A 21,638-nucleotide genomic window follows, 5' to 3' on the forward strand; every position below is an offset into this window, starting at 1 on the left:
CAGACTATATTATAATGCAGTAGTTGGACATCCATATTTTCTTAAGATTTCATTTATTTCGGTAGTTGAAAATTTATTATTACATTTACTTGTTCTCTCGATTAAAGAAGGAATATTACCATCTTCACTTCATAGGACCTCCATTGAAACAGTAGTACACATATTGTGCTGAAATCTTGTGGTGTGCAAATACTGTACTTGACTCTTTGAGCTCAAAGGTAAGTTAATAATACTATTTCATTTTATTATTGTGTTGTGTTGAAAGAAATGTTTTAAGAACCTCTTGCATTATTTTATCTTATTAGAGTTGTGTTTCGAATTTATGCTTATGTTTTAGAATATTAACATCTCTTATTGGACTATTATCTTATTCTTATCATTGTTTACAAAATATTTTTTAAAGTGGACTTCCAAAACAAACGTATTATAATTTTTGTTTAAAATAATATGTTTTACTTTTTCATTTGTTCTTATTTTATTTTTATTTTTATTATATAGTTTCTATGACTTGTTCTTGATATATTTGATGAGTATAGTAGGGATAAAAATGTATTGGTTGATATTAAGTGTGTATGTAACATATATGATAAAATAAAAAACACCGCTTTACTATTTTTTTCCTTTTGTTTTAATAAATTAATATTTATTTATTCATAAAAATTTATTTAGATTATGAGTACTATTAGAGGAAAAGTTGTTGTGAATCCTTCACAAAATATTGACAAAGAAAAAGCTACTTGGGATTCAAAAGCAAATGAAGCTTTTATTGAAGCATGTTTGGAGAAAATTACTAAAGGGGAATGCCTTGGTTCTAGCTTTACTAAGGTAGGGTGGAAAGGTATTCAATCCAAGTTTACACAATTAACTAGAAGGACTTATAACAAGGTACAATTAAAAAATAAGTATGATAACTTGAGAAAAGATTGGCGTGTATGGTACAAATTATTTGGAAAAGAAACTGATTTAGGATGAGACAATATCAGGAACACTGTTGATGCACCAAATGAATGGTGGGAGACCAAACAACTGGTATGTCATATTTAAGTGTACTTAATATATGGTAAAAGCTTATATTTAGTGTGACTATTATATATGATGAATTGTAAACATGCAGGAAAATCCTTTATATGGAAAATTTAGGTACAAAGGACTTCCATTTTCTCATCAACTAACTATAGTTTTTAAGGATGTAGTGGCTACCGGAGATTTTATGTGGGTACCATCATCAGGGATATTGCCAAGTACACTTGGTGGTGATGTTAATGATGTGTATCGCTCGTGTCTTGATGGTATTAACATAAATATGGAAGAAGGATCAGGAGACACTCATGATGTTAGTGTAGGAGCAACAAATGAATTTGGAGACATTAATATAAATGCTTCACAAGGAACTGATTGTCAAGCAATTGGTAGCCAAAAGAGTGGAGAGAAGTGCAAGCGAATTGATCGTATTGAGAAGATTGGTAAAAAGAAATTAAATGCCTCATCAAAGATAGCTGAGGCAGTTAGTGACATTGCAAAAACATGTAGGTCACATATAGAAGATGTAACTAGTGCATCTATTAATGAAGTGGTGAAAGAACTTAAGACCTTACCTGAAGTTGCAAATGACACCGAGCTACATACCAAATGTTGTAACTTGATGTTATTTAAGCCAGCAAGGGAGATGTTCATTGCTTTGCGAGGTGAAGATGAGAAAAGGTTACATTGGCTTAAAGATGCAGTTAAAAATTCCTTATTCATGAATATGTCACTTTAGTTTATGTCATAGGAGTTGGACTGCTAGTGTATACTTTTGACTATTATATGTATTATTTTACTATTATTTGCTTTTGTCATTTACGTAATGTAGTAGGGGCTTTTGACTATTATTGGCTTCTTTCATTTATGTAATGAATTAAATGGATTATTATAATATGTATAAATGCACTATTGTTATATTATTTCTTTGTTATCATTATTAAGTCATGTATTTAGATAGGTGTTAACAGTTAAATGAATAATTGGATTAAAAAATTTGAGCTTGAAAGCAATGAAGACAATGACATTTTGGAAGATGCTTCTTATGTGGCTGCATTGGTTGGTGAGTATGCAATAATGCATATATGTAAAGAGCCACGTAGAACTAGTGAACATACAGGTCATACATAGGTTTATGAAATATTACAAGGACATTCAATTCGTTGTTATGAGATGTTTCACATGGAAAAATCTATTTTTCATAAACTTTGCACTAAATTAGTTGAGCAAGGCTTAAAGGAAACTAAGGGCATGGGGTTCAAGAAATGGTTGCAATTTTCTTAAATATGATTGGCCATGGGTTAGGTAATAGAATGCTTCAAGAATGATTTCAACACTCAGGAGAGACTATAAGAAAAAAAAACTAATATAGTATTTATTATTGAATTTGATTGACTTTATATATGTTCCTTATTTGTACTTTTTAATTTAGATACATTTGTGTACTTATGTTAATTTTAATTTTTTACAATGAATACGAGTTTATATATCTATTTAATTTTAATTTATTTATATGTATATCAAAAAATAGTAAAATATAATAACAAATAAGTATTCAAAGACTTAAGGTCTATTTTAATAATTTTACTTTCAAAATCAATTATGACTAATAGTATCCAAACATTACTCTTTAAAAATCAATTTTCTAATATATGTTACCCAAACAAAAATCACATTACTTCAAAATCAATTATATAAAATCACTTTGATTTAAAATCAATTTTATCAACGCTCATCCAAACACGAACTTAATAAATTGGGGGATAAATCCACCTCGTCATCGCAAGAAGCCAAAAACACACTGTGATAAATGTTTTTTATATAATTAAAATTTATGATAAATAACTTATATTGTGATATAAGATTAATTTTAACAATTGATAATTTTTTTTAAAAAAATATTGAAATTAAACTTTAAAAAATGGAAAGGATAGAAAGAGATAAGAAAAATCCATAAAATAGCGTTAGTCGAAGATTTATTTAAATAAAAATACTTTCGTTAAAAAATAATTCATAAATTTGGACTAATTATTATCCTATCTTTTCTTTATATATAACAATAACTAATTTTAAAAGATTTTCTCGTGTTGGGATAAAATCAAAAATTATTTTTTTCTTATATAAGGCTAAAATTTGAATTTAACCTTATAAAAACCATCCAAAACGAGACTGAAAGGAGAACCTAAAATTTGGATTTAACCTGCCTAATTTTCTCAGTCATCCTGTAACAATCCCTTCACTTCACAACAAACCTTGTTTCATGCTTCTTTACATTCACTTTCGACTCTCAAATTTTCTTCACCAACCAACATAATTAACAACTCTTTTTATATACCACTTATTTTTTGATTGTGTGTTGTGCTCGTCACTTATTTTTATAAATATTATTAAAACTCTATTTGGTATCAATGTAACTATTACGTTAGATTATTTGGATTCATATTTGTTGATCTATTTGATGCCCAAATAAAATTTGGTTATTTTTTCTAATTTCCTCGAGGATCCAGGCATTAATGGTTAACATGAGGTTTTGGGAATCAAATAAAAAAGCTGAAATCAATTTGAAATTCTCCAATAAAGGTGTAAAGTGTAATGTTTCATTGTGGATAGGTTATTTAGAATTTGAAAATAAGACAATTGGAAAAGAAAAGTGGTACAGGGAGTGTTAATGATCCATCTCTAATTCCACCAATTAGCACTCCCTCTCCATGTCATACTCCAACTCTATCACAGCAAAGGACAAAAGCTCCTTCAGAATCACAAGGACATGAAACTCCACCACAATGAGGGCAAGGACAACAACCTGAATCTGCACAAGCAAATGTAAGGAAAAAAAGTTGCTAGACCCCCTTCTAATGTTTAGGAACATTTTATTAAGAAGGAAGATGGTAGGGATTATTGTAAGTACTGTAATGCATCATATGAGATCTATCTATGGAACCTCTAACTTGAGAAGACATGCGTTCCAACAATATACAAAAAAACCCACACAGGCAGGTTGATAAAAAGAAAAAGACAATTGTTTTTGGAAGTAATAGTGAGAGTGACCCTAATAAAGTTAGTATGAAACTTGTTGATTTTAATGAAGAGCAGACTCTAATAGCACTTGCAAAGATGATAATTATTGATGGACTTACCTTTAAGTTTGTTGAAAATGAAGGGTTTAAGAAGTTCATGGAAGATGTTCAACCTAAATTTAGAATTCCTTCTCGTTTAACTATTACTAGATATTGCATGCATGTGTTTAATGATGAAAAAGAGAAGTTGAAGCATGTGTTGTCTGCAAATAAACAAATGGTTTCACTTACTATGGATAATTGGACGTCAATTCAAAATATGAATTACATGTTGTGACAACTCATTACATTGGTGAAGGGTGGGAGTTGGATAAAAAAATATTGAAATTTTGTTTGATTTATAACCAAATAGGTGAAACCATAGGGATAACCCTAGAGAATTGTTTAAAAGAATGGGGGATTTCAAAAGTTTGTTGTGTAACAATGGATAATGCAAGTGTTGATAACTTGGCTATTTCATATTTAGCCTGAGCATTGAGTGTTTGAAATGGGCATACTTTGTTGAATGGAGAGTTCATGCATATGTGAGGTGCAAAAAAATGAGTTAGATAGATATTTTGAGGATGATGTTGAAGATGACCATGCTGAGTTTGACATTTGAATTGGTGAAAATTGAAAGCATCCAAATATTATATTCTTTCCTGTATTGCTAGAGATATATTGGCTATTCTTGTATCTATTATACCATTTGAGTCCGCATTTAGTAGAGGAGGTAGAATTCTAGATTCATTTCCTAGTTCTTAGAGTCCTACTAATGTTGAAGCTCTCATTTGTGTCCAAAATTGGCTTAGATCTACTAAGCAAAATGTTAATAACTTGCAAGTTGAAATAAATGAAGCAGAAAAGATTGAATCAGGTGTGTAATCTCTTATTTCATTTTTTATATTTGTATAAAATTTCAATTAATTTTTGTGCTAACAGGATTGTACTTCAATTTTTAGAGTTGTTTGGTTTGACTTTCAATACTGCAAGTATTGGGACTCCAAGCGTTGGGACTAGTGTTGAGACTTCTTAAAGTATTACTTTCATGTACATTATTATTTGTTTCACCTTTTTTATATTTATTTTTTCTACCATGTTTATAATATTAATGGATCATATTTTGTTCATTTGCTTCAAAAATTTTGGTTGCACAAATGTGGTTGTAGCAAATTTGGTTGCAAGAAATTAGTTTGTAGAAAATAATTATGTTTCAGACTTTTATAGTATATCTCGTTGAAGAATATTTTGTTTTAATTTGTATTAATCTATTTTAGAATATTATGTTGATGGTGCTAAATGAATCAATTTTACTACTTTAAGACATTTGATAATATTGTGTTAATTGTATTGAATATTTGGAAGAATTATGATATAAAATAGTAGTTCCAAGAAAAAAAGACCAAATTTAAATGGGTAATCAGTTGGCTCGAACCGAACCAAACCGTTTATGAATGAGTTGGGTTGGATTAGAAAAAAAATTGTGAAAACCGAACCAAACCAAACCGATAAATTTGATTGGGTTGGATCCTAAATTTGATCAAAATCGGTCCGAACCGACCCGCGAATACCCCTATAAAAATTAATTATTCAATAGCAACCCAATTATATTTTAATTCATTTTTTTTGTTTAAAATTTTATTATTTATTTGCGATCGAGATACTGAACGAAATTATTTATTTAAAATTTTATTTAAAACTAATTATTCAATAGCCATCGAATTATATTTTAATTCATTTTTTATTTAGAATTTTTTTATTTATTAGCGACCGATGTATTCAGTTGCTGATTTGGTCCCAAGCAAATGACAACCTAATATGCAGCGACCAAATTTTGTGTAGTGTCACCGAAGATTTCAGTCGCTAAATTGAGACCGAATTAGTAATCAGTCTCTTTGTTCTTAGAGATTAGGGTTTTTGCGACATAATTCAGTCTCTATTTTGGTTGCTAACTGTTTTAGCGACTGAACTTAACAATTTGTCGATCAAATTCTTCAGTCGCTAAAACATCTTTTTTTTTGCAATGTTGGATTATGTAAGAGTTGATATGACTTAAATTTCTTTTCCAAGAGGCTTTTAATTTTCTTCCTCTTTTGTAATTCATAAACAAAAACACCTTGAGGAATTAGTCTTTAACTTTCCATGGGAAATACCTTGTCATTTTTTTTATGTTTTCAAGAGCTAATAATGGGATATGTCCGAGAAAACCGAAATGGTTTAGACACAAATTGGAAACCATAATGTTATGATTTGAGGCATAGTTCCATGTCACAAATAGTAATGATAGTTTTTTTAAAGATCACAGGTGTCCTCCAATTTATTGGATCAGAGACTAATCTTACACATGGTGTGTGATTGAAGTTGGTCGTAGACAATTTTACACACGGTGTAAATCGAACGCAAATACTCTTGCTTAATAGACTGTTCCCCTACATGTGAATGCAACATGACCTTACATCATTGCACCAATCCTATGGGTTAATAGTAACACTATTTGCTAATTAATTGCATGTCAATAAATATGTTATTCTCTCTCTCTCTCTCCCTCTCTCTCTCTCTTTCTTATTTAAATTATTCAACTTAATTTTTCTAATTTTAAAATGTTCAATTTAGTCTTTGTTAAGTCAAAAGACATTTGTGTCAGAAGATGAATTAGGACCTTTAATTTCCCCCCTTTTTTTAGACCGGGCTGCTGGATACGTGATCCTCATAATAGGTTGGACCAAAATTTTATTAGATGCAAACAAATGCAAAGGTTAAAAGTTGTGTCTTACATGGTATCAGAACCTGCTTTGCGAATGTGCGTTTGACATTTCAGACAATTACAAGCTAAAGTCATGATCTGATACAACATTAAATGATGAAATTTAAGACTTTGTTTAATACTTTGAAGACATGTAATATTAACTGAAGCGCTCATATTCAAATTCTTTCTATAAAAAAAGCTTTATGTAAATTATTTTAAAGTTTAGAATTACCCTCAAAACACTTTGATGAACTTGAGAGAAAAGACTATGTGTTGAGATTGTATATCTGTTTATAAGACGATTGAAAGTTAGTCAGTGTGCAAACAAACAAACAAATCTTCTAATTTGTATTAGAGCTAACACTGGTTTGGTAACAAAAAAATATTGGTTATAACAAGCTTGGTGTAGAGCTCGAGTTGTAGAGCTAGAAGTGGTAGTGACTAATACTTGTAACTCGTTGAAGTTAGTGGAACTTGGTGATTTGTCATGAATTGGACATAGTCTCGGTAGTTGAGACAAACCAATATAACTTCTTGTGTCTTATCTTGCTTGTTTTTCTCCTTTATGCTCTAAACTGACTCAGGGCTTGAATTTAATTTGCTTTTGAAAATCTCTATTTGTTTTATAAAATCTGAGGCCATCGTCTAAACCATTTTGTGAAAATTTGATCTCTGTTCTTTTACGTTTTTATTATCAGAAGATAACGTTGTTGTTTTAGAAAAAGGTTTTAAAATTTCTAAATATCACAATTCAACTCCCTTCTTGTGATATTTGCCTTTACCGTCTTTAAATTTTAAAAATGTTCAATGTTGCCCTTTCGTCCAAATTGACAGCAATGGCGTTAATGAAATTCAACAATAGGGCAACAACGGAATAAAGGATCACGATCCCGTGAGGGTGAGCCAACTCCAAAAACTCGTCCTCAATTTGGATTGTAGGCTGCAACTCGTATGCATAAAGTTGTAATCACTAGTACTTTCCAGTTAGTCTTACAATGGTGAGTTTAATCCCAGGTCTTATACACACTATTCGTAACACTATGGAAGTTAGCCTTGCCCAAAGTCATTACCCCTCTCCCATTGCAACTCAAGATGCCTCAAGGGATAACATTTGGAACTTGGATACTGAGTATGGAATCACATAGCCATGTGGGACTTCATAAGATCCACAATATGAATCTTTGAGGAAATGTTTGGCATTGAATCATGTAGAAAGTGATGACAAACACTTTTTTCTTCTTTTAAATTAGAGGATTAAATTGAATAAAATTGAAAAAATAATTTATAACTATTAATAATCTTTAAATAAGTGTTTTTATTTATCTTAAAATTGTCTTGGTTAAATTAAGAAAATAGAAAAATGAAAAAAATGTTTTTTTATTATAAAATACCTTAGTTTTCTTTATTAGTTTGAACAATTCTTACAAGTTCTAAAACGAGTTGAGTTTTTAAAGTTAATACACCGCTTACCAAACTAATTCTTGGTCAAATTGATTGGTCCATTTAGTTTTTTAAAATAATTATTAAAATCAAAAAGGATTAATGAAAACAAACTTAATTACCTTAGGTCATGTTCAGGGTGGTTTTTTAGTTTTGAATTTTGAAATTTTTAAAAATAACCAAGTTTTTAATTTTAGAAAAAGATTTTAAACCAGTTTTAAAAAATGATTAGTTTCAAAATAAGCTCATTTTTAAAGTTTCATATTATATTAAGATTAGTTTAAGAACATTTTTGTGTGGTGGTGATGACAATGGCGATCTAGGTGATGCCAGTAGTAGGCAGCAGTAGAGATACCATTGGTGGTCGTGGTGCATGGTGCAATTGGTGGCGGCGACGGTGTTGATGGTGTGATAGTGACAATGTGGTGGTGGTGGCAGCCAGTGGTGACGATACCGATGGTGGTGGCAATGATGACATGGTGGTAGTGGTTTGTTGGTAGTAGTGTTGGTGGTGACAATGACAATGATGGTAATATTAATGGTGGTGGTGGTAGCAATGCCGATGGTGATGGTGATGTCGATGGTGACGCTGGTGTTGGTGGTGGCACCAAGTAGTGGTTGTGTGGTGGTGGTGGTTGCAACAATGTTGGTGGTGGCGGAGGTGGTGATGATGATAATGATAATGACAATGGCAGTGACATTGATGGTGGTGGTAGCAATGCTGATGGTGATGTTGGTGGCCAAGGTGGTGGCATTGATGATAGTGGTGATAGTAGTAGTGTTGGTGGACATGGTGGTGGTAGCCAGTTATGTTAGTGACAATGATTATGGTAGTGATGACGGTGAGGTGGTATTGGTAGTGGTGATAGTGACGACAATTGTGGTAGTTGTAGCATTGGTGGTGATTAGGGGTGTTTAAGGGTATAGGTCACCCGCGAACCCAAATTGACCCAACTAAATCCAAACAACAGTTTGGGTTGGATACTTTTAGTGTTTAGGTCAAACTAGACCTAATCCATTTAAACTTGTCGAGTTTTAGGTTGGGTCGTGAGTTTTAATATATGAACTCACTAACTCATTAATTTGTATTAAATTAATATTATTATTATATATTTTTAAATTTATAAAAATCAATTACTATTATTATCAGATTTAGTAACTAAGAGTGAGACCATCTCTTCTTTTCTCAGTTCTCACGATTTCGCTCAGTCAATATGAAATTAAGATTTCAACTCCCAATTGGTTGTAGAACATCTATTTTGCCTTTTAATTTGTTTCAAACTATTTTATATTTAGTTGAAGTTTCAAGTGTACTACTCATTTGACTATTTGAGAACATTTGAATTTTCAAACTACATTGTAATAATGTTTATTTTTGGGTTTTTAGGCTTAGTGGGCATAGCTCTTGAACTTCTTTATTATATCTCAATTTTAAACCATGTTTAACATAGTATGTTAGTCTATGTGATGATGATGACGTTAATTTGATTCTTCCCCTGATATTTTCTTCCACGATTTGACTACATAACAATTATAAGTAATGTATTGGATATTCTATTTAATAAAAATTTTAGCTTATAAAAAAATTATTTTAAAAATAATACACAAATTTAAAGGTTTTAACTCATTGACTCAACCCAATTCAAACCGTTTAAAGACAGATTGGTTTGGGTTAGGTTTTAATTTTTTTTTATTAGAAAATAAACCCAAACCAACTTGTTAGGTCATGGGTTTTGTCAAACCCAACCCAAACCAACACGCGTACACCCCTAGTGATGGTGGTTACAACGATGGTGAAAACAAAAAGTATCATTATCAAATGTGAAAAATATGTGTTTTAAACTAAAAATCACATTTATAATTTTTTTTCTTAATTTAAAAAATGAGTGTAGAAGAATTTCGAAAAAGATTTAAAAATTATTTTGATTCCATTTATGCCAAACAAGTTTAGTTTTGAAATTTTCATTTTAAAATAAAAATTAAAAACTCGCATACACCCCAAATGGACCCTTAACAAAAACATGACAAACAACAAATTGGGTATTTAAAATAGAAAAATGTAAATAAATAAATAAATGATCACAAAATGAAGAAGAGTTATCTAGCTAATAAAAGAAATATTGTAGGCAAAATAAAATTCAAATTTATCTAGATAACATAAAATAATATATTAGTTAGATGAAAAGATAATAAATATTAAGAGGTTAAATTAATTTTTTATCCCCTCTTTTCATTTAAATTATTCAATTTGATCCTTTTATTTATAAATTTTTTAATTTAATCTTCTATTTTTTTAAAATGTTCAATGTTTCCCTTTTATCCAAATTTATCTTAACGATATTAATGAAATAAGGTGGAAAGACAACATTGAACATTCTTTTAGGGTGTTAAAATTGATTCAACCAAATGAGCTGACCCACGTAACCCGGCAAAATCACCATATTGGGTCACTTTTACAAAATATTTACCAGAATGGGTCTGTTCCATTCTTATTTACCAAGGGGTGCTGTTTTGGCAATTGAAAGCGCTTACCTGAGGAACGCGACACGTGGCCGCTGCTGGAGGCGGTGCTGACAGGAGGTGGAAGCGCCCTGCAACGAGGCGCGTACGGTCACGCCCTGCACGCAGGCGCATTCAGTCGTGGCCTGCCCCGAGGCGCCTTGGTTCGCACCCTGGCCCCAGGCGCATCCAGGCGCCCTTAAATGGGGTCCCCCCCTCCCCCAACCCCCCCACTCCCACCCAGGCTGTCCCCCCCCCCCCCCCCCCAGCATCCCTTTCGTGTGTTGCCTCCCCCCCCCCCCAACAGTCCCCTTCCCTTGAAGTTCCCCCCTCCCCAGCAGGTTTTGTTTTGTTTTTTTTTTTTGTTTTTTGTATTTTTAATTTATTTTATTTATATAAATTGTTATATTTTAATCTTTATATATATATATATATAAAATCTTTTTTTGCAGCCAGCTTCTCCCCCTGTTTGCAGGTTCCCCTTCCCCTGCTTGGTTAGTTTTTTTTTTTTGTGTTTTTATTTTATTTAATGTATATAAATTGTTATATTTTAATATATATATATATATATATATATATATATATATATATGTATATTTTTTTTTTTGCAGATAGGCAGTTTATATTTTTTAGTGGATTTATTTGTAGAGGTAATTATTATTAGTTTGATAGTGTGTTATATTTTTAGTGCTTTTTTTTATATTTTATAATAATATAAAATTTTTAATTATTGTTGAAGATAATTATAGATAATAATATTGTTATTTATGATTTGTTATTTAAATATTATATTATTATTTTTGTTAATATTTAATCATATTAGTTATAATTGATGTTATTTGCAATTGTAAGACTTTGTTGTTGTTGGGTTGATAATTTTAATTTCTAGAATATAATTTTAATTAAAATTAATAATAAATATTACTATAGTATTGCTATTGAGCGCATTTAAAAAAGAAAGGCATACTGAGTTTGATACAATATATCAATAGTTTAAAATTAAAATTAAACTCTAAATTATAATTAATAACTTTTAAAATAAAAAGTTAAAATTAAGAAAAAAAATTGCTGAAATTGCTGCTATATATATATATATATGATTATAATTCATTTACTTAAATTATGTGTTCATTTCTAAAATTTAAATTATGTATTTTTTTAGAATATTGTTTGCGTACGTATTTAAAATGTATTTAAATATATTGTAATTTATTATTAATTATTTATGATATGTGTGATTATTAATTTTTTTTCTTGTTATACAGGAGTTTTAATATGGCAAGTTCGTCATCATCTAATCATTATGACGTGACATCTGGACCATTAGAGGATGATTTATTGTGGATGCAAAAAAGCCATATATCACAACATATTTGGAATGGTGCTAATCAAAGGACGTTAAAAATTCGACGAGCTACACCACTCTATAATCATAGAGAAGCACCGCCCGAGGAAATTATTCCTTTATTACAAGTTTCGGGTTTGTACCCGATAATGAAATTGGCGCAATTGAAGGTAAATGGAGCATTAGTTAATGCTTTTATTGAAAGGTGGAGGCCAGAAATACATACATTTCATTTGAAGTGTGGCGAGACAACTATTACACTTCAAGATGTTTTTGTGCTACTTGGTATTTCTGTGGATGGAAGACCTTTAACCGTCAATACAAATATTGACTGGTTTGAGTTGTGCCATGAATTATTGGGTGTCATGCCTGACGATGATGCAGTTGACGGGAACTCACTTTTATTGAGTTGGCTGACTTCTCAATTTGCAAATATTAATGATTTCATAGGCAACCAACAGGGGCTTGAAAGATTTTCTCGAGCTTGGATCTTAAGATTCATAGGAGGCGTGATTTTTGTTGACAAAAGCAGCAAAAGGGTGCCAATGAGATATTTGCAATTTTTGAGAGACCTTAGAGAGTGCAACACTTATGCATGGGGAGTTGCTCTTCTGGGTAACCTTTATATAGAGATGTGCATCGCAACAGACTATCATGCTAAATCAATAGGCGGTTTCACTCTCTCGATTCAGTTATGGGCATGGGAACGATGCCCAACGTTGGCCCCGTTAGTTATTCCTCCACAACAACAAAACGCGCCACTTGCTTACAGGTATACTTTCCTTTAATATTTTGAATTGATAATTAATAAATATGGTTGCTTGATGTTAATCATTATTATACGTAACATCTTATTTTGTTATTTGGTTTTTTGTGAAGATGGTTGGGAGGTGAGTTGCATCACATAGGCAATGACAATTTACTTGAGTTTCGTCGTAAATTAGATGTCATGAAATGCGACGAGGTAATAATTTTGACATTTGTTTATTAAATGATGTTGTAATTGTTACTTAATTTATTAAATTTAATTTTTATATGCAGTTTGTTTGGGTCCCTTATGCTGGACATGTGGAAATGAATTTGAGTCAAGTTTGTTTTATTGGGTCTGTATTATGGACATGTATCGTACCACTTATTTGTTTTCAAAAAGTGGAATGGCACTAGCCGGATAGAGTCATGTGACAGTTTGGAATGCAACAACCTATTCTGGGCCCAGTAATGCAACTCGATAACATACATGACTTGACCTTAAAGGGAAAAGAAGGAAGAAATTGGATGCGACTAATGCAACCCGCGCTTAATGAATGGAATAGTCGCTATGAAAGGAGAGTAGAACAAACGCCGCCACAAACAGGGACCCTTAGTCTGAACTCTGAATATATGAGGTGGTACAGGCATAAGATAAAAGTTTATGTCGACCCAAAACATGCAAGAAGAGGACTATTGGTATAAATTGTTCATTATAATTTAGAAAATAATGTTGCGTTGAAGATTATTTTAATAACTATTCCTTTATTTTTTATGCAGGGTGAAATCCCGGAAACACTACATTTTATGGTGTCGCCTGTTGGGAGAAGGGTTTGTACTTTTGACGATTTACTGCCATGTATCGAGAAGATCACTCTTCTATATGAAGAAGAGGATAGGATACTTGAGGCACATCAAGATGCTCCCCCTTCTCAGCCACAATTTGAACATCAGCAGTTTAATATACTACAGCGAAGTGTGGAGACTCGAGGCTTAGGGCGACGTTGGCAAACTGTGGATGCAGCACCGTACAGTTTGCCTTCGATGCCAGAACGAGAACATGGAATGTATTACACACCGCCAATATTCACCCAAGAACCATCGCAGATGGCGCCGATGTATTCATACCCACATGATTTCCAACCAGGGTACAGTATGACAGGCATATTTGGATCCTTTCCTCCTTCAGGGGGACTCCTTCATTCACCCAAAATAATGAACTACCGACCCCAAATGCCCCACTTGGTGGTCCGTGGAATGTACCTGGAAATATACTTGACATGAATGACTTATTGGGGTCGATTTACGTCATGATTTCTCTGTCGAGGTTGACGAAGTGGATGAAAGGGGGAATCTTAGAAGAAGAAACCTTGATAGGGCAACTAGGAATTGGGATCGGCCATGTGGGACATCGTCGCGGCATCACAGACATAGTCATGATTGATTAATAATGGGTTTACATTGTATTGTTTTTTTTCCATGTACTTTGTATTGTTTTTTTTTTCATGTTTTAACAATGTCATGTACTTTGTATGGTTGTTTCCATGTTAATTTTATATTATTGTTACTTTAACGTTCAATCTTATCATGCAATGCTTTTAAAATAAATTACGATAATGTCACTGACACATAAATGTGTTTAAGAATAACAAAAAAAGAAGTAAACATTTCATTATCATATGATCTAATACATGACATCAACAACTGCCTTGTTGAGATTGCAATGGACAATTACGCCGGTTGTGTCCTACTGTCCCTCATCTGCCACACTTGTATCGACTTTGCGATGGCTCCCTCCAATCCATTTCATTTCTTAATCGTGTTGATCTTGGCCTTCCTTTTTTGTCACGAATAAAACTTGGATCAGGCACAAGTGTCCACGGCTCATCAGATGGGACAATCGCATCGTCATTCCCAAGAGGCCACCATTGTGCGGAATAAACACTAATATGTAGTCATTTGTGTACACAACATCTATATATTGATAGAAGTTGATGCTAACAGTACCACACGCAGCAATGATATGAGAGCACGGATAGTGGTAAGTAGTAAATTGTCCACATTGACAGTAGCGCTCATTCAAGTTAACTGCCCATTTATGTCCACCTCGTTGAGTCATAGGGTCGAAAGCCTCCTCAACCTCAAATATTGTTCTCTGAATATCATATGTTCGAACAATGTGAGAACAAGTCTTTTCTTGATTTTCCCGAAGTTTTTTCATGACGTGTGAGCAATATATTTGACCATCGCGTATTTCCCTTTGTGCTTGACGACCACGATCAACAAAATACTTTCGACACCTGCTGTATGTTGACTTCACAAGGGCAGTTATTGGTACATTGCGACATCCCTTAAAAACTTTATTTACACATTCCGATAGATTGGTTGTCATATGACCGTATCTACGACCTTCTTTGTCATATGCCATTGTCCATTTTTCTTTTGAGATCTTCCCAATCCATGCTTTTACTGGGGGACTCAGCTCACAAAATTTATCAAAATTTCTATCAAAAATATTCTTACACGGGGTGTATCCTGCACATAATAAATTATCCACATTAGTCAAATTTGCATAAAAAATAACATATGTTATATATGAAATAATATATGTTAGATATGAAATGTTACCTAATTTTTTTAACATTTCTTTTTGTTTCCCATTCTTAAACTTGTGATTAAAATTGCTTGCAATGTGGCGCACGCAATACACATGATACGCATGAGGAGGTTGCCACCCAAGTGCTTCATTCGCAACAGCTGACTTTATACTTGCATGACGATCAGAAATGAGACAGATACCATTTTTATCTGTGACATGTTCACGCAAGTGTGCCAAAAACCATGACCACGCTGTTAATGTTTCTCCTTCAACCACAGCGAATGCAAGCGGAAGAACATGACTATTTCCATCTTGTGTTGTTGCAATTAACAGCGTACCGCGATACTTCCCATACATGAATGTACCATCAACTTGTATGACTGGTTTGCAATATTTAAAAGCCTCTTTGCATTGACCGAAGGTCCAAAAGACTCGATGGAACTGTCGGTGTTCACGACTGACAGTATTGCCAACAACAAAATCATCATCACAAATTTGATAATATGATCCTGGCGAATGATTTTGCATGTGTTTCAGCCATGAAGAAAGAACGACATAAGACTCATCCCAGTCGCCATATTCAATTGTTATTGCCTTTTGCTTTGCCTTCCACGCTTTCCTGTACGAAATGTTGTAATTAAACATTCCATTGATCCTCTCTTGAATCAAAGAAATCTTGAGTGACGGATCTTCTTTGATCATCCCTATAAAAATAAGTACGAAAAATTATTGTACACCACACCAACAAACACAAAAAAAGGATAAATAAGAATGAAAATTTATAATCATACCTAGTACACAAGTGGCAATCAAATCAGAATCCAATTTATCATGGTCTTGAGTTATACTCATATTCAAGCAACTGTGTGGTCCTCCCCATTGCGTAACTTTCCATGTATCAGTTTTTTTTTTATAAAATTGCCCTCATATAAAAAGGGCATGGGATGTCATCGCTTCTATTTCCACAACAGATGACATATTTCTGCGATTTAGATTCATCAACTTTGATGCACTTTCATTACATATTGTTGTAATGCATTTTTTACTGCGCTTTTGGTATCAAATTCCATACCAACATATAATTCTTGACCCATATTAAAATTTGATCCCATATCTAAACCGCAAATTTCTTCTTGGTCAGGATGACTCCAATTAATATTACTATAGTGAGAAGCAGAATCCCAAAATGGAGTCTGACTTCCACCTACAAAAACAATATACCAAAAATTTATAATTCAAGGGTAGCGAATTATTTAAATATTATAATATTTATTTATATATAACAATAAATATACCTTCTCCCGATTGCACAACTGTAAGTGGTTCGATCAAACAGGCAGCTTCATCATCTGTGTCAGACATTTCATTAATATCCTCATCCTCATCTAATGAGTTCTCAACGTATGAATTAGATATTAAATAATCATCATCATCAAAATCTTCTTCTGAATTTGTTCTAACTGTTGCACTACCCGATTCATTGTGAGACATATTATTTCCGCATGATAACAATGAATTTGTCAAATTAATTGCAGAAGCACCCGCAACATCAACTTCAACACATAATTCTATGACAGACATTTCTTGTTGTTGTTCAAAACTTTGAATCATTATTTCAACATCTTCATCGTCACAAATTTGCAGTGCAATATATTTATCTGCAACTAAAAATCTACAAGTGATAGTAGATATACTTTCATGTTTTTGTAATTTTACCTTGTCGTGTATCCTTTTTTTTAAACTCTCAAAACTAATACCACGCTTTATTTGAATAGCTTTTTTAGGGCCTTCAAATGTGATACCATCATCAGTTTCGTACATCTTACCATTTAAATAGACAAGTGTAATAATTAAATTCATTTTTAAAAAATATACCTACAATATAAAAAATATATTAACATAACATAAATTATTAACCTAAAATAAATTAACAACAATAAATTACTCTAAATAAATTAAATTACTGTCACAACAATTTCCTACTTCGCACACTCATGACGCAAAACAATCGGCATTTATTTTTAATGTCTATGTATAAATTTTGGCTATTAAAAAATATACCAACAACATCAATAATTATGAGCTTAACTAATAATAATAATAATGTGCTAGACATAAAAACTACTACAATAAATAATTATTGTCATCAACAAACAAATATAACATAATTATAACCAAAAATTAAATTATTAAGTTACCAAAAATTACTAATTATCACACAAAAAAATAAATAAAATTACTATTTCATTTTATAGTTCGTGTCAATTTGTTTATGCACCTACAAAATATAATCATTATTATCATCAACAAAATAAATATTAATTAATGCTATAATGTATTGAAGATAAAAAATATTTACTAGTTTTGAGCAAAATTTCTAACTGGTATAAAGCGCTTCAACACGTTTCAACTCAACTTCAACGTTTTCAAATCAACTTCAACGTTTTCGTGTGAAAATAAAACGGAGGGCAAGGGGTTTTATAGGGAAGAGGGACGTGCCAGGGGGCCAACCACTAGTGGACGCGCCTGGCAGGCTACCACTAGCGGTCGCGCCTGGGCCCCACCACTACTGGTCGCGCCTGGGGCCCTACCACTACTGGTAGCGCCTGGCAGGCCACCACTAGTGGTCGTGCCTGCCAAGCCACCACTTCCACCCCTGTCTCATCGTCCTGTCCAGTCACGCCACGTGTCACGTTCTGGTGGAACGCGCCCCTCAGGTAGACGCTTTGTAGTAAAATAACAGACCCCCTTGGTAAATAAAAATGAAACAGACCCATTTTGGTAATTAATTTGTAAAAGGGACCCAATTTGGTGATTTTGCCCTAGTGATGGTGGTTACAACGATGGTGAAAACAAAAAGTATCATTATCAAATGTGAAAAATATGTGTTTTAAACTAAAAATCACATTTATAATTTTTTTTTCTTAATTTAAAAAATGAGTGTAGAAGAATTTTGAAAAAGATTTAAAAATTATTTTGATTCCATTTATGCCAAACAAGTTTAGTTTTGAAATTTTTATTTTAAAATAAAAATTAAAAACTCGCATACACCCCAAATGAACCCTTAAAAAAACATGACAAGCAACAAATTGAGTATTTAAAATAGAAAAATGTAAATAAATAAATAAATGATCACAAAATGAAGAAGAGTTATCTAGCTAATAAAAGAAATATTGTAGGCAAAATAAAATTCAAATTTATCTAGATAACATAAAATAATATATTAGTTAGATGAAAAGATAATAAATATTAAGAGGTTAAATTAATTTTTTATCCCCCCTTTTCATTTAAATTATTCAATTTGATCCTTTTATTTATAAATTTTTTAATTTAATCTTCTATTTTTTTAAAATGTTCAATGTTTCCCTTTTATCCAAATTTATCTTAACGATATTAATGAAATAAGGTGGAAAGACAACATCGAATATTCTTTTAGGGTGTTAAAATTGATTCAACCAAATGAGCTGACCCACGTAACCCACCCAAACATATCAATCCACCAACTTGCATAACGCAACCTGTTTAACTTGTCCACATGTCACAACTTGGTTAACTTGTCCACATGTCACAACTTGGTTTGGGTTAACCGGTTCAATCCATCAACCTTTTTTAAATTTTTTTTCTTCTTAAATTAATTTTTTTAATAATCATCTCTTTAATATTTTCTTGATTTACTAGTTTTATAATATTTTTTTTCTTTTTTTAATTATAGTTGATTATAAAATTTGGATTTTTTTTAAAAAATATTTCAGGGGATTGAATTGGCCCGTTTAATACTCATATTTTTTTTTTGAAAATTGGAAGATTAAACTGAACATTTTGAAAAAATAGAGGGACAAATTGAATTATTTAAACAAAAACAGAAATCTAATGAGTAATTCAACAAATAAAATACTATAACTACTGTGCATTTCTACTTTCTAGACTACTCTATAAACATGTTGAAAATTTAAATGATTAAATCCTTCAAACCAATTCAATTAGTTAAGTTACGGGATACTTTTTTGGGTACATAATTAACTTCGTACAGGATAATAATTGTGAATGTGTAAATTTAATTTCTGGCAAAGCCGTTGCACTTTTTCTCATTCCTTCACCCCCTCTCTCCTTACATAATTTATTATGAGCCACCTCATGATTGAAAAAAAATATTTTTTAAGGTGAACAATGGAGAGAGTATTTTAGCCCAATATGATACAAAAGAGTGAAAAAACACACCAATCCTTCGTTCTCATGGACTGACCTATCAATTGATAGTTAAATAACCAACTGAGACCGTTTCCAAACCTAGAAAGTTAGGCAATATTAGGCCTCAAATAACGACGGTGGAAATGCTACATTGTCTTTTATTGAAGACATAGTTGTTGGATTAGATAACCTTCTACTTCATGGCAACTGGAAAGAGCATTCCCATGAGGAAAAGGCATGATGACATTGGTGTGTCTAGGAAGGATTCCAACAGAGTTGAAGGTGATGAAGTGGCAAAAGCTTATCTAAAAGCTATTTTGTCCAATTGATTTCATTCATTTTAGGGCATAATTAATTCTTTTCATGCTATGCAATGCAACTTGCAAGCACAATGTCACCAGTTTCTTTCTTTTTGCTGTCGTTCTATTATTTTTGTGTTCGTTTAATGATATGTCTTTCTAAGGATTTTGGTCCCGAGCATCATTAGGAAATGATAAAAGTTTAAAAATCATGAAGGAAATAAGATAAGCTAGTCTTGCATGTATTTCTTCTTCAAGTATTTAATATTATTCATACAATGTTTTAATAATAGTTTTTAGGCATTTACCTTTTCTCTTTATTTGCATGTTTGATCTGTGTTAGCTTAGGGATATGATTTTCTTGTTAATAGAAGCTACTAGTTATAGCTTTTTATCATTTGTTCATTTGATGTAATTTTTCACAGAAAATTCTCAACTTACATTTACTTTTCTTATTTATTTCACTTTTACCACTTTTTCTTTTCTTTGAACATTACTTATTATATTTTTTTTCTCTAGCTTTTTCTCTTATCTTCTTTTCCTTATCCTATCTTCACCCCAATCTATCACAAAATAAAGTGGATAAATATCACTATCCATTTTTTACTGAACGTATTTTCAAACATATGATTATTATAAAAAAATTTGATGTATAAATGACATTTGTCTTGATTATTCTCTGTTTCTGTTTAAGAATTTTCCCGGAACAAATATGCAATGGACTTCTCTATTATCAACACACTGCTTGGTTGATTTACACTATTTCTTCGTGCAATTCAATATTTCGAATAATCCTCCCATGTCTTCTCAGATTTCTGAAGAGTGATGGACTTACATTTTCACATGAATCAACTATGTTTTTCCAAGACCAACGCATGAATGTGAATTGATCGAGTTGTATTTCTTTTGTTTCTGTTACTCCTCCTTTTTGGTCCTCACGATTTCTCTTGTGATTTTGACAGCTTACTTGTTTTGAAGGTAAGTTTTTCCAAGTAAAATGTTAGTTTTAAATAGAATTTAAAATCAGTGATGCTATAGGCTCTGCACCCCGGGAAACACAAACACTTACATATTGTGTCACGAAATTTTCTACGTGAAAAATATATCAATTTAGTTCATTTATCATTCACAAGCCATTCCTGTTAATGGTCATTATCAATTTTCTTGCTGTTTCCAAGAGGTCCAATGCAACAATAAATTTCCTCCTTAGATATGGGATTTTACTTTCAACTACGGGTGTGGAAAAAAACCCAAACCGATCCAAAACCTAATCAAACCTTTTTTTAAAAATCAAACAGTTATGATGGAGAAAAAAATCAAACTAAACCACTTTGTAAAACGATCATGTTAACCGAATCGTTTTTAAAAAGAGATTCAGTGTAATACAATTTAGTTCTTTAGATAATATGACCCATATATGTATAAAGCATAAATAACCAAATTGAACCTAAAAAATGAACTGCTTAAAAAGAAATTGAACTAATTTACTTTATAAAATCGGTTTGATGAACCAAACTAGATTTATAAAATATGATGCGTAAAATATGTTAGGCTAGTACATGAATAATTGTATCTTATGCAATAGTAACAATGAATTTGAAAGTTTGGATATCGAACCCAAATGATCAGTTGTATTCCCAATGAGTTAAACTTATTTTTGGTCCTAGGTCAGAGACCATGGGTGTCCGTCTAATCACTA

At 31.8% G+C, this 21,638-nt stretch overlaps 1 pseudogene; it reads left to right on the forward strand.

The window, feature by feature from the left end:
* The first annotated feature begins 672 nt into the window (after positions 1-672).
* Positions 673-1,759, forward strand: LOC114397310 (annotated as a pseudogene).
* Positions 1,760-21,638: the final 19,879 nt, after the last annotated feature.

Source organism: Glycine soja, chromosome 18 (assembly GCF_004193775.1).
Source record: "Glycine soja cultivar W05 chromosome 18, ASM419377v2, whole genome shotgun sequence".
Taxonomy (NCBI): Eukaryota; Viridiplantae; Streptophyta; class Magnoliopsida; order Fabales; family Fabaceae; genus Glycine; species Glycine soja.